The following is a 15,938-nucleotide window of genomic DNA, read 5'->3' as shown; positions in this document are numbered from 1 at the left end:
TTGAGAGAAATCACGTCAAGGACACTAGGATGCATTTCAGTGTTACCTGTCTATCCCGTTGTTTGAATAACGGAACGTTTACCGTTTTCCAAAACGTGACTTGTTTTGATCGACCTGTTAGATTTTTGATAGCGTTTTTGGCCAGAGTCTCTGATCATTCTCTGAGGATTCGAGAATACCTTTCAGGTCCCGTTGTTCCTTATTGTGAGGATGGTGTTCACTCTACTGCTATCAAGCATTTGTCCCGTTTCTTCAGTAAGTACTTCTTTGAGACTTATACTGAGTTCCTCACTGACCTTTCTTCAGTAAGTACTTCTTTGAGACTTACACTGAGTTCTTCACTGACCTTTCTACAGTAAGTACTTCTTTGAGACTTATACTGAGTTCTTCACTGACCTTTCTTCAGTAAGTACTTCTTTGAGACTTATACTGAGTTCTTCACTGACCTTTCTACAGTAAGTACTTCTTTGAGACTTATACTGAGTTCTTCACTGATCTTTCTGTTCCTCGTTGTGTGCGCCAATATCTGTAGTGACGGGGTCGAGCCTCAGCTCCTGGCAGTGCCTACTGACGCACCGCTTCCTGAGTTTACTTCCTCTGACAAATTTCCAGATTTCACTTCCCATTACAAATTGAGAGACAAAATATTTTTAATGCCGCATTCAAAGATTTGTGCCTTTCTGTAATTATCAGAACTTAATTATCAAATAAATTTCAGAATTAAACTTTTTACATAAGGACAAATTTGCTAATTGATGGAGAAATAACAGGTGATGTACAGATCGAGGAGTTAATGTGTTTATTTTGGAAATTACGCTGTGGAAAGAAGGATAGGTAGTACACTCACTCCCTTATACTCATACACTCACTCTCATACATCCAGATACTCTTACACATTCATTCCTCGCTCAGTCATTCATCAGTTCATTGAACTACACGCTCACCCAGTCCCTCATTCACTCACGCAATCCTTCACTCACACACTCATTCGTTCTCTTATACAGACAATCATTTGTAATCTCACTCGTTCTCACTAACTAATAATAATAATAATAATAATAATAATAATAATAATAATAATAATAATAATAATAATAATAATAATAATAAAGTGTTATTGTTATTATAACGGACTCCTGTTTAATGTTTTGATTGCCACAAAGTGAACAGAGTGATGGTAAATTCGTATATAGTTGAGTTGACCCCCGCTGTGGCGTGTTTGTACAAGTCTGGGTTTCTGAGTGCGTTGTTTGAATGTTTGGCGTGACAGCAAGACCAGACTCTGGTTTAGGGTTCATTCACACACACACATACAGACGGATTTACAATTTTTTTGAGCAGGCAGGAAGAAAAGGAAAAGTGCTGAGATGGAAGAAGATAGCGGCAAAATAGACAAGGAAACCATCAGAATGGGTGAGAGTAATAAGTGGGGTCCCCCAAGAATCGGTACTAAGGCCCTTGGTTATTTAATATACGTCAGCGGTCTGCTAGACATGATAAATTTTTTGTGTTGTTTTCTGATGACGTGAAACTAACGAAAAGAACACTAGAAGATGTAGACAATTTTCATAAAAAATGGACAGTCTGCAGAACTGACCGTGTAAGAGGCTGCTGGAATATAATCCAAATACATACAGAGTCGTGCATATCGGAGAGGGTGAAGGAAGACCAGGAAAAAAAGTGTATGACCAGGGAGGATAGAAGTTACAAAAACGCGAGTAATGAAGAAATCCTGGGAGTGATCACTACAACGAAAGTATTGCCAGAGGTGCATATAAACAACGTAACATCAGGTGTTCATGTAAGGCAAACAAATCTTAGCACTGCCTTCACATACCTCAGTGCAGAATCTTTCAAGACTGCGTGATGTAGGTCGGGACTGTTTTAGAATATACAGTACAAATATAGTCAACACTGGGGAGCGTATGTTTAATTAAGAGCCACAGAGAGTCCAAAGGTTTGCAAATATGGTGGTTCCAGAGCCTAGGAAACAACTCCCTTTGTCTGACTTTTTTGGGTTACCCTTGGTAATGTACACATATGTTACTATGTAACAATCGCAAACAAGAGACACAAGGGGAATAACCACAGGGGAAGTTGAAAGATAACTAGGCCTTTCCTTGAACGAATCTACCTGGACTTCCTACTCATTTCTTCAACTTTGTAAGCTCCTGTAGATGTATTGATCGCAACACGAAAGGCCTAGAGTTATCATTCAACTTCCCCTGCGGTTGTTTTCCATATGTTACTGTGCAATAAGATCACAGGAAGCAGGCAATATCACAATATGCAAAACAACAACTGTGAAAAATAGTGAAATTCCAAGCGCTTTCGTGATTTCTCACATTACCAAAGGTCCTTAATAATGTGAGAAATCACGAAATTTCTTGGAATTTCACTATGTTTTCACAGGGTTGTTTTGTTATATATGATAATTGTACTTATGTGGACTTGTACCTGGAGTCTACCTGGAGGGCATTCCGGGGATCAACGCCCCCGCGGCCCGGTCCATGACCAGGCGTCCCGGTGGATCAGGGCCTGATCAACGAGCCTGTTACTGCTGGTGGCACGAAGTCCAACGTACGAACCACAGCCCGGCTGATCCGGCACCGACTTTACGTATCTGTCCAGCTCCCTCTTGAAGACAACCAGGGATCTACTGGTAATGCCCATTATTGCTGGTGGGAGGCTGTTGAACAGCCTTGGGCCCCGGACACTTATTGAGTGTTCTCTTAGTGTACCAGTGACACCCTACTTTTCACTGGGGGTATGTTGCATCGCCTGCCAAGTCTTTTGCTTTCGTAGGGAGTGATTTCTGTGTGCAGATTAGGGACCAGTCCCTCCAGAATCTTTCAGGTGTAGATTATGATATTTCTCTCTCGCCTGCACTCCAGTGAGTGCAAGTCAAGTGCTGCCAGTAGTTAAGGTGTTTGATGGAACTTATACATGCAGTAAAGATTCTCTGTACATTCTCCAGATCTGCAATTTCACCTGCCTTGAATGGGGATGCTAATGTACAGCAGCATTCCAGCCTAGAGTGAACAAAAAAGGATCATTATTGAGTGAAAGAATGCTCACGATACTCAAAGAATTCGGTAGAACAGACAGGGATATTAACTGTTCGGAATGTGAGACACAGAGCGAGGGCGCAGGTGATCACCACAAAAATACACAGATGATGCAGGTGGATGTTAGGAAATATTTTTTTCAGTCTTAACGTGGTTAAAAAGTGAACTCCATATACATTTTCACAAGAGTAGTATGATGGGACTTATGAGGACAGGATCCGTACATGCTGGCTAATGTTGAAGATAAGAGCTCCCGTAAACACACACACATACACACACACACACACACACACACACACACACACACACACACACACACACACACACACACACACACACACACACACACACACACACACACACACACACACACACACACACACACACGTTTCTGGTATTTGTGAACGACATGACGGAAGGAATAGACTCTGAGGTGTCCCTGTTTGCAGATGACGTGAAGTTGATGAGAAGAATTCACTCGATCGAAGACCAGGCAGAACTACAAAGGGATCTGGACAGGCTGCAGACCTGGTCCAGCAATTGGCTCCTGGAGTTCAATCCCACCAAGTGCAAAGTCATGAAGATTGGGGAAGGGCAAAGAAGGCCGCAGACGGAGTACAGTCTAGGGGGTCAGAGACTACAAACCTCACTCAAGGAAAAAGATCTTGGGGTGAGTATAACACCAGGCACATCTCCTGAAGCGCACATCAACCAAATAACTGCTGCAGCATATGGGCGCCTAGCAAACCTCAGAACAGCATTCCGACATCTTAATAAGGAATCATTCAGGACCCTGTACACCGTGTATGTTAGGCCCATATTGGAGTATGCGGCACCAGTTTGGAACCCACACCTAGCCAAGCACGTGAAGAAACTAGAGAAAGTGCAAAGGTTTGCAACAAGACTAGTCCCAGAGCTAAGAGGTATGTCCTACGAGGAGAGGTTAAGGGAAATCAACCTGACGACACTGGAGGACAGGAGAGATAGGGGGGACATGATAACGACATACAAAATACTGAGAGGAATTGACAAGGTGGACAAAGACAGGATGTTCCAGAGATTGGACACAGTAACAAGGGGACACAGTTGGAAGCTGAAGACACAGATGAATCACAGGGATGTTATGAAGTATTTCTTCAGCCACAGAGTAGTCAGTAAGTGGAATAGTTTGGGAAGCGATGTAGTGGAGGCAGGATCCATACATAGCTTTAAGCAGAGGTATGATAAAGCTCACGGCTCAGGGAGAGTGACCTAGTAGCGATCAGTGAAGAGGCGGGGCCAGGAGCTCGGACTCGACCCCCGCAACCTCAACTAGGTGAGTACAACTAGGTGAGTACACGTGAAGCAGTATCGCTGAATAGTGCTCCCAGGATTTAGCGTTCTAGTGGCTATCCTAAGATATTATTAGCGGTCATCGTACGTGAGTGAATCAGTGATCATACCTACAAGAGTGTAACAGCTTTCAAGAGTGCGAATAATGTGATAAGATCAAGAATTTTACAATTTAAATTTGAATGAATTGTGAGTGAGGGAGGGTAGCAGTCAGCTGATCAGGCTGCTGGCCGCAGTGTTGACACAAAATATCCAAACAGTTAATTGGGTTAACGGTGTGATCTGAAATATTAACAAATACATGTGTTAGTTGGTTATAACAGCAGTGTAGTGATAAGGTCATAAAAGAGTGATTAAGTAAATACTGAAAGTAAGAAAAAATTAGTCAATCCCCAGCTGTTGGTGTTGTGAATGTAGCTAACATCATCAGACTTGTTATGACCATAATACTGTACTAAAGAAAAAAGAGGGAATACTAAGTCTTAAAAGAAAAAGAAAATAAAAACTTGAATGCATGATAAAGTTCCTGAAGGAGTTACAAAATTGAAGGAGTTGACAGCAGCCGACCAGCAGGAACCTCCATTGTTGTGCAGACAACATCACTTGCCTATTTGTGGTTAATTTTGGTTAGTGTCTAAAGTCTCAGTGTCTCGCCCTGCTGGTTGTATGCTATACTATCACTCTCTCCCTATTTCAGTACCAGGAGATAGATAGTGGTAACCCTGATAATGTTTAGTAAATTATCTAAATATCTCCAGGTAAACTCCAGAAGAGTTGTGTAGCCTAGTGAACACCCCCTGACAGCGACAAGCTAGTAAACAAGTACGCACATAAACACACGTGTGCACCCGTAATTATTATTATAATAAACATTAGTATATATTAATAAGGAATTGAGTGAGAAAAAATAATCCTATAATCTTCAAAAAGTAAAGTAGCCTAGTGTGCAAAGATCTGGGCCGGGAGAGTACAGTGTTAACGTGACCCCCCCCCCTCTTTTTCAAAGAACGACAAGCTAGTAAACACACACACACAAACACAAGTGTACACAATTAATATTATATAGTATATATTAGTGTATATTAATAAGGAATTGATTGTGAAAAAAATTTTATAATCTTCAAAAGAGTAGCGAGCATAGTGTGCTCACGCACACCCATACACTCACACACACCCACACACACCCACACACACCCACACACACCCACACACACCCACACACACCCACACACACCCACACACACCCACACACACCCACACACACCCACACACCCCCACACACACCCACACACACCCACACACACCCACACACACCCACACACACACACACACACACACACACACACACACACACACACACACACACACACACACACACACACACACACACACATCACTCACACACACACACACACACAACACACACACATAACACACACACATACACAACACACACACACACACACATTGCCAGACTCACACATACGCTCCCCCCCTCCCCCACCAGCATCTCACTCCTTCACCTGATCCCTCCCCTCCCTCTTTCACCCTCCCCCTCCCCACCTCTCCCTCCTTCCCCCTCTCCCTCTCCCACTCACCCACTTGCTTCACTCTCCTTCCCACTCCCCCTCCCCACTACTCTCCCACATAGCCACAGTTCCTCCTCTACCTCCCCCCCCCACACTCTGACATACACAATACTAACCTAACATACAGAATTACATAGGTTTCCCACTCTGAGGCAATCAGGATAAAACAAAAATGGGTTGCCAGAGAGCAACAAGAAAAACCAAGGGACAGGAGGAGGAAACTGCAAAGGAAGATTGGGCAGCAGAGCTCACAAAAAGGGAACATGAATGAGAAAAGAAACTAGAAGAACTTAGCATGAGAATGGAAGAGAGGATAGATGTGGAAAACAGGAAGTGGGAGGTGAAAGTCAAAGCAGCAGAGGCCAGGATACAGAGTTTAGAAGAGGAACTGAAAAATCTGAAACAGCCTAAAGAACTAAAGAACATTTTGAGATTGACAACAGAGACTGCTACCTCAGTCACAAATAAGGGGACTGTAGGGAAAGAAGGAGAAAAACTGCATGTAGAAGCTCAATCAGTGGAGACTGTAGTAAATGAAAGAGCTAAGCTATATGTGGAGGCCCTAACAGACCACAGCAGAGCCCAGGGAAAGCCGAGAAGGGAAAATGACAGGCCACTGAGCCCAAGTACATTAGCTAGTGAAACTGAAGAAAGGAAAGCTGCAATGGAGGAAATCAAATTGAATGAGGGGATACACAGGGATATGCAGTGGGAGCATGAAAGCGTGAGGTCAGTCTTTGTGTATGGGCTCCAGGAAGTTGAAGGGGAAACATATGAAGCAAGAAAACAAGGGGAAAAAAAGCAATTGAAAGCATCATGAAAGCAATAGGAGAAGACGACATGACCCAGCTGGAAAATTTTCGGAGAATAGGGGGGTTTGTAAAAAAAAGAACCCGGCCAATGAAAGTGACCTTCAAGGCAGAATCGACTCGGAACAGGATCCTGCAGGAGAAAGCACGATTAAGGGACATGCCAGCATACCGGAAGGTGTATCTCGACCGCGACAGAACACAAGCAGAAAGGCAGAAACAGAGAGAGATGGTACAAAGGCGAAAGGAGGAAAGAGAGGGGATGGAGAAGACAGACAGGAGATCACAGACACAGGAAGATCAAATACAGCCTCCCTCACAACTTCCTATAGAAGCCTCTCAACCAGGTCAACCCCAGTGCAACCAAACACTCTAAACCAAAACACCCATGCCACATCCAATGCCCCCACCCACTGCATTACAAACTCCACCCCCACAGCAACCACCCATAGTTCCTTATCAGATCTCCCACTTCCCCAACCCCAATACACCTCCCAGACCACAATCTTAGAAAAGAAGTTGAAGGTGTGGTATTCAAATGCAGATGGAATAACAAATAAGTATGAGGAGTGGCACAAAAGAATCAAGGAGACATCCCCAGACATAATAGCACTCACAGAAACAAAACTCACCGGAATAATAACAGATTCAATCTTTCCATCTGGATATCAAATCCTCAGGAAAGACAGAGGGAGGAGAGGGGGAGGAGGAGTTGCACTGCTCATTAAAAACCAGTGGGGTTTCGAGAAAATGGAAGGAATGGATGGCACGGGCGAAAGGGACTACTTAGTAGGAACAATCCAGTCTGAGGGACATAAGGTGATAATTGCAGTAATGTACAACCCACCACAGAACTGCAGGAGGCCAAGAGAAGAATACGATGAGAGCAACAGAGCAATGGTCGACACACTAGCCGAGGTGGCCAGGAGAGCACACATGGGGGGAGCAAAGTTACTAGTTATGGGTGATTTCAATCACAAGGAGATTGACTGGGAAAACCTGGAGCCCCATGGGGGTCCCGAAATATGGAGAGCCAAGATGATGGATGTGGTACTGGAAAACCTCATGCATCAACATGTTAGAGACACTACCAGAGAGAGAGGAGAGGATGAACCAGCAAGACTGGACCTTGTATTCACCTTGAGTAGTTCTGACATCGAGGATATCATGTATGAAAGGCCCCTGGGAGCTAATGATCATGTGGTTCTGTGCTTCGACTACATAGTTGAGCTCCAAGTGGAGAGAGCAGCAGGAATAGGGTGGGAAAAACCAAACTACAAAAGGGGGAACTACTCAGGCTTGAGGAACTTCTTTCAAGACATTCAGTGGGAGAGGGAACTGACAGGAAAACCAGTACAAGAAATGATGGACACTATGGCAACAAAATGCAAGGAGGCAGAGGAGAGGTTTGTTCCCAAGGGAAACAGAAATAATGGGAAGAACAGAATGAGTCGTTGGTTCACCCAAAGGTGTAGGGAGGCAAAAACTAGGTGTACTAGAGAATGGAAAAGGTACAGAAGACAGAGAACTCAGGAAAATAAAGAGATTAGCAGAAGAGCCAGAAACGAATATGCACAAATAAGAAGGGAGGCTCAACGGCAATACGAAAATGACATAGCATCGAAAGTCAAGACTGACCCGAAGCTGTTGTACAGCCACATCAGGAGGAAAACAACAGTCAAGGACCAGGTAATCAGACTGAGGAAGGGTGATGAGGAATTCACAAGAAACGACCGGGAGGTATGTCAGGAGCTCAACACAAGATTTAAAGAAGTATTTACAGTGGAAACCAGTAGGACTCCAGGAAATCAGAGCAGGGGGTGCACCAGCAAGTGCTGGATGAGGTACATATAACCAAGGAGGAGGTGAAGAAGCTGCTATGCGAACTTGACACCTCAAAGGCGGTGGGACCAGACAATATCTCTCCGTGGGTCCTTAAAGAGGGAGCAGAGACATTGTGTGTACCATTAACGAAGATCTTCAACACATCATTTGAAACTGGGCAACTCCCTGAGGTATGGAAGATGGCAAATGTAGTCCCAATTTTTAAAAAGGGAGATAGACATGAGGCACTAAACTACAGACCTGTATCATTAACGTGTATAGTATGCAAGGTCATGGAGAAGATCATCAGGAGGAGAGTGGTGGAGCACCTGGAAAGAAACAAGTGTATAATTGACAACCAGCATGGTTTCAGGGAGGGAAAATCCTGTGTCACAAACCTATTAGAGTTTTATGACAAGGTGACAGAAGTAAGACAAGAGAGAGAGGGGTGGATCGACTGCATTTTTTTGGACTGCAAGAAGGCCTTCGACACAGTTCCTCACAAGAGGTTACTGCAAAAGCTAGAGGATCAGGCACACATAACAGGAAAGGCACTGCAATGGATAAGAGAATACCTTACAGGGAGGCAACAACGAGTCATGGTACGTGATGAGGTGTCAAAGTGGGCGCCTGTGACAAGCGGGGTTCCACAGGGGTCAGTCCTAGGACCTGTGCTGTTCTTGGTATATGTGAATGACATAACGGAAGGGATAGACTCAGAAGTGTCCTTGTTTGCGGACAATGTGAAGTTAATGAGAAGAATCAAATCGGATGAGGATCAGGCAGGACTACTAAGAGACCTGGACAGGCTACAAGCCTGGTCCAGCAACTGGCTCCTTGAGTTTAACCCCGCCAAATGAAAAGTCATGAAGATTGGGGAAGGGCAAAGAAGACCGCAGACACAATATAGTTTAGATGGCCAAAGTCTGCAAACCTCACTCAAGGAAAAAGATCTGGGGGTGAGTATAACACCGAGCATATCTCCTGAGGCGCACATCAATCAGATAACTGCTGCAGCATACGGGCGCCTGGCAAACCTACGGATAGCGTTCCGATACCTCAGTAAGGAGTCGTTCAAGACTCTGTATACCATTTACGTCAGGCCCATACTGGAGTATGCAGCACCAGTTTGGAATCCACACCTAGTCAAGCACGTCAAGAAATTAGAGAAAGTGCAAAGGTTTGCAACAAGACTAGTCCCAGAGCTACGGGGATTGTCCTACGAAGAAAGGTTGAGGGAAATCGGCCTGACGACACTGGAGGCCAGGAGGGTCAGGGGAGACATGATAACGACATATAAAATACTGCGCGGAATAGACGAGGTGGACAAAGACGGGATGTTCCAGAGATGGGACACAGACACAAGAGGTCACAATTGGAAGTTGAAGACTCCGATGAATCAAAGGGATGTTAGGAAGTATTTCTTCAGTCATAGAGTAGTCAAGCCGTGGAATAGCCTAGAAAGTGAAGTAGTGGAGGCGGGAACCATACATAGTTTTAAGGCGAGGTATGATAGAGCTCATGGAGCAGGGAGAGAGAGGACCTAGTAGCAATCAGCGAAGAGGCGGGGCCAGGAGCTGTGAATCGACCCCTGCAACCACAAATAGGTGAGTACAAATAGGTGAATACACACACACACACACATCGCCACTCAGCACAGCTGTGTGTACATTATGACTAACCCGGCGGTAATTATCAGAAGTCACCGGGATAAATGAAACAAACTGACAGATGAACTACCGCCACTGAGATACAAACTACACACACACACACATACTCAGCTCCTGGCGGGGGCCAGGAGCTGAGTCTCGACCCCTGCAACCACATATTGGTGAGTACTCACACACCCACATGATACGATAAAGCTCATGGAGCAAGGAGAGAGTGGAACTAGTAGCGACCAGGGAAGAGGCAGGAGTCAGGAGCTATGACTCGATCCCTGCAACCACAAATAGATGAGTAAGTCAACCAAAAGTCAACCAAAAGTCAACCAAAAGTCAACCAAGTTTACTAACACTTGTTAGCTTACAGAGTGTTCTTACCGTACAGAGAACAAGAGCTTTGGTAAGTTGGGGAAGGAAGAAAGATGGGTTAGAATGGAATATGAAGGAGGGGTGGGGAGTGGGGGTGAGGAGAGAGGGGGGAATAAAGGTAAGTGGTCCAACCACTTTGGTGTATATTAATAAAGGTGTTTGTGTTGTGTTATGTATAGTAATCAGCGAGAAAAGATTCACAGGGAAGTAGGAGTCTACCCGGAGGGTGTCTACCTGGAGGGTGTCTACCTGGAGGGTGTCTACCTGGAGGGTGTCTACCTGGAGGGTGTCTACCTGGAGGGTGTCTACCTGGAGGGTATCTACCTGGAGGGTGTTCCAGGGGTCAACGCCCCCGTAGCCAAGTCATGGTCAAGAGATATCGAGGCTGAGGAACTGATCACCTAAAATTACCTCCCCCACTTCTGTTTCCAGTATTGATGCTCTGTATTGGACTGAAAAAAGGCACCGGTTATCTGAACGTCTCCACCGATAAAGATGATCGGGTGTTACACGTGTTTTTTTCCGCCAATATAAAGAATCTCAGAGACTCGACCTTGTTTACATCTCCATTGAAACCAACAATACTGGATCGAAAATATAGTCCATGTGAGCAAGCTATTACTTTTTTTAACCACGTGAAAATGAAAATATAGAAATGGGTAAAATATGAGAATCACACCGATGTAATAATAATAATAATAATAATAATAATATTTATTTCTACAAGTACAGTGTATATAGACCATAGGTAACATCAGTGACATTCTACTATATAGAAAGCCGCTTGTTATGCAGAGCATTTCGGGTAAATTGGGTCAATTTTGTCCCAGGATGCGACCCACACCAGTCGACTAACACCCTGGTACCTATTTTTACTGCTAAGTGATCATGGACAGCAGGTGTCTTAAGGAAACACATCCTAGTGTTTTCACCTATACCGGGGATCAAACCACGGATATCAGTATGTGAGGTGAGTGCGCTACCAACCGAGCTACGGGACAACGAGCAGGTACAAGTACAGTGGAGGGGAGGAAGAGATACACAGGAAATAGCGTAGATTTTCAACCAGATGTGCGAAGCAGCAGTCGACATATTTGTAGCAGCCCTTATCACAAATCAGTTTTACTGGCCAAGAGCTGTAATCCTACCTCAGACCATCTAAGGTGTGCTACCACCCCCCAGGATGCCACCCCACACCAGTCGACTAACACCCAGGTACCTACTTGCTGTTATGTGAAAAGGGGCAGTAAACATGCCCAACGTTTCCACCCGTACCGGGGATTGAATCATGGACACTTAGTGAGGGAGTTGAGTGTGCTACCAACCGAGCTACGGCTCCCTCATCACTGTAAGATGCAAAATGTTGCCATGCACCAGAGAGGTCTAACTTTATCTTTTGATTGAAGCACAGAGGGAATAATGCAGCATAAAGTACACAAGGGAGAGGGCAGAACAGGAAAGATGATGGCATGGATAATGAGAACTTTTAAAACAAGGAAAATAGTGCCAGTGATGACACTTCAAATTACTTGTATTCTCTCGTTTGGATTATTGTCCAGTGTTGACGGTTCCGTTCAGAGTAAGGCATTTATCAGAGCTGGAACAGATACAGAGCTCATTTATGACCCATTTTAACTACTGGGAACGCTTCAAGTCCACAATATGTACTCGCTGGAGCGGAGGAGAGTTACATGATAATATATGTGTGGAAAGTATATGTATCATAACATACTGGAGCGAGATATATAGGAAGAACATTGTATCAACATCCGTGGTCCCCGACTATTCAACATCTTATCTTGTCCAGAAAACTGGACAAGTATCCCCACAAAGTTCCTGATCAACCAGGCTGTAGTGGATACGTGAGTCGGTGGGCTGCCAGCAGCAACAGCCTGATTGAGCAGCAGGTTAACAAGGCACAAGCTCCAGGAGTAGAAAAACTCTCGAAACTCAAAAGGTATATCAAAGGTATGTCAGAGGCAACGAGGAATGGATCGGAGAGGGTGAAGTAGGGGAGCAGGGCGAGGCAGGGACGGTTGGGGCGGGGCAGGGCGAGGCAAGGACGGTCGGGGCGGGGCAGGGCGAGGCAGGGACGGGCGGGGCGGGGCAGGGCGAGGCAGGGACGGTCGGGGCGGGGCAGGGCGAGGCAAGGACGGTCGGGGCGGGGCAGGGCGAGGCAAGGACGGTCGGGGCGGGGCAGGGCGAGGCAGGGACGATCGGGGCGGGGCAGGGCGAAATAGTGACGGTCGGGGCGGGGCAGGGCAAGACAGTGACGGTCGGGGCGGGGCAGGGTGAGGCAGGGCAGTATAGGGTAAGGACTGTGAGGACACGACAGACAAACAGCATCTGCACCATCCTGTACAATTGACCCTCCAATATACCGTGACAGCAGTGCCAAGGAGTACTCTCTACCTCACCCACCTCACCCCCTCACCCATCCCCCACCTCTTCCGGCACTACCCCTTCCTGGTATCCCTTCAGGAACCCCCCTACCTCCATATACACAACACCCTCCCCTTTTTCTCTCCCCTACACTACCCCTATCCCTAATACTCTACTTCCGCTGGCACTTTCCTGCCATAGTGCCTCACTCCATCTTGCTGGCATCATTAAAAGGACCCCAATGGAAATAAGTCACTTTGACTTATTTTTGGGTTATCCCAGGTTGTCTACACATATGCTGCTATGTATGATAATCTATGTAACTGTATTTGTGTATACCTGAATAAACTTACTTACCTATTCCTGCCCCCATCCCTCGTCCAGTACTGGTTTTCTCCCTTACCTCCTGGCACCCCTATCCCCCCTTCCCTCCTCCACGAAAGCTGTGGCATCTCACACGTCATAGTTTGTGAGGTATATCCCCCGGCTCTCTCTCTCTCTCTCTCTCTCTCTCTCTCTCTCTCTTGTTTCTGTATATTAGTGTACTCACCTAATTGTGGTTGCAGGGGTCGAGACTCAGCTCCTGGCCCCGTGTGTCTGTGTATGCTTGTGTGTATTTGTTTGTGTATGTTAGTGCGGCCGTGTGTTTGTGTGCTCACACGGGGAGCTATAGTTTTAGGCCTATCGCCAGATTAGGCCCATAAAATTTCTGACATTATTTTTAGAGATATTTTGAAGTACATATTTTGAAATAAAAATATAAATGCTAGATGTATATATTAAAATAAAAATTATGAATTAATAATTTATTTATTAATTCAAATTCCAATGTGTAGCGCAAATCGATCAATATTTCTCAGCTGGACGTCCAGTAACCAGGCCCTGTACTTGCCTGTTTGTGATCCGGATCTGGAGATTTGGAGGGCATTCCGGGGATAAACGCCCCCGCGGCCCGGTCCACGACCAGGCCTCCCGGTGCATCAGGGCCTGATCAACGAGGCTGTTACTGCTGGCTGCACGCTATCCATTGTACAAACCACAACCCGGCCGATCCGGCACCGTCTTTAGGTATCTGTCCAGTTCCCTCTTGAAGACAACCAGGGGTCTTCCCGTAATGCCCCTTATTGCTGGTGGGAAGCTGTTGAACAGTCTTGGGCCCCGGACACTTATTGCTTTTTCTCTTAGTGTACCAGTGACGCCCCTACTTTTCACTGGGGGTATGTTGCATCGCCTGCCAAGTCTTTTGCTTTCGTATGGAGTGATTGCTGTGTGCATATTAGGGACCAGTCCCTCCAGAATCTTCCAGGTATAGATTATGATATATATCTCGCCTGTGATTGTAGCGGCTGAGTGATAGTTTCTGGCCCTGCCTCCTAACTTGCCACTTGCTGGACTCACTCGTTCCTAGCCTTGTAGGTCATGTTATACCTTTTTCTAGAATTGTGTACGACGTCTAAGCTACTACTGCCCCGTCTAGGCCGTTTCTTACCACTCTGAGGTTGACAAGATACGTTCTGACGTCTCTGTCATGTCTGTGTCCTTGATTTCCAACTGTGATCTCGTGTACCAGTTTTCCACCTCTCGGGCATTCTATCCCTATCCATCAACCAGTTCCTCTGAGTATTTTGTATATAGTTATCATGTCTCTTCTGGTTCTTCTATCTTCTAGTGTGTATGTCGCCATCTGTCAAAAGGTGGCCTGGTGCCTAAAGCTCCCGCTTCACACACGGAGGGCCCGGGTTCGATTCCTGGTGGGTGGAAACATTTCGACACGTTTCTTTATACCTGTTGTTCTGTTCACCAAGCAGCAAATAGGTACCTGGGTGTTAGTCGACTGGTGTGGGTGGCATCCTGGGGGACAAGATTTGAGGACCACAATGAAAATAGGTTAGACAGTCCTCGATGATGCACTGACTTTCTTGGGTTATCCTGGGTGGCTAACCCTCCGGGGTTAAAAATCCGAACGAAATCTTATCTTATATTAAAGGCACCTGTGTGCCCAAAGTATTTCTTCTCCTATGCCAAATCAAAGTCGAGAACAACGACCAGTATTGGGCCCCTACTTAAACAAGATGGGTCCTACACAGATGACAGCAAGGAAATGAGTGAGCTACTCAAGTCCCAATATGACTCAGTTTTTAGCAAGCCGCTAACCAGACTGAGAGTCGAAGATCAAAATGAATTTTTTTATGAGAGATTCACAAAATTTGATTAACACAAGCCTATCCGATGTTATCCTGACGCCAAATGACTTCGAACAGGCGCTAAATGACATACATGCCCATGCACTCTGCCCCAGGGCCAGACTCATGGAACTCCGTGTTCATCAAGAACTGCAAGAAGCCCCTATCACGAGCCTTTTCCATCCTATGGAGAGGGAGCATGGACACGGGGGTCGTCCCACAGTTACTAAAAACAACAGACATAGCCCCACTCCACAAAGGGGGCAGTAAAGCAACAGCAAAGAACTACAGACCAATAACACTAACATCCCATATCATAAAAATCTTTGAAAGGGTCTTAAGAAGCAAGATCACCACCCATCTAGAAACCCATCAGTTACACAACCCAGGGCAACATGGGTTTAGAACAGGTCGCTCCTGTCTGTCTCAACTATTGGATCACTACGACAAGGTCCTAAATGCACTAGAAGACAAAAAGAATGCAGATGTAATATATACAGACTTTGCAAAAGCCTTCGACAAGTGTGACCATGGCGTAATAGCGCACAAAATGCGTGCTAAAGGAATAACAGGAAAAGTCGGTCGATGGATCTATAATTTCCTCACTAACAGAACACAGAGAGTAGTCGTCAACAGAGTAAAGTCCGAGGCAGCTACAGTGAAAAGCTCTGTTCCACAAGGCACAGTACTCGCTCCCATCTTGTTCCTCATCCTCATA

The sequence above is a fragment of the Cherax quadricarinatus genome, chromosome 42 (assembly GCF_038502225.1).
Source record: "Cherax quadricarinatus isolate ZL_2023a chromosome 42, ASM3850222v1, whole genome shotgun sequence".
Lineage (NCBI taxonomy): Eukaryota > Metazoa > Arthropoda > Malacostraca > Decapoda > Parastacidae > Cherax > Cherax quadricarinatus.
The sequence above is the reverse complement of the archived record's forward strand: the minus strand, read 5'-3'. Positions refer to the sequence as shown.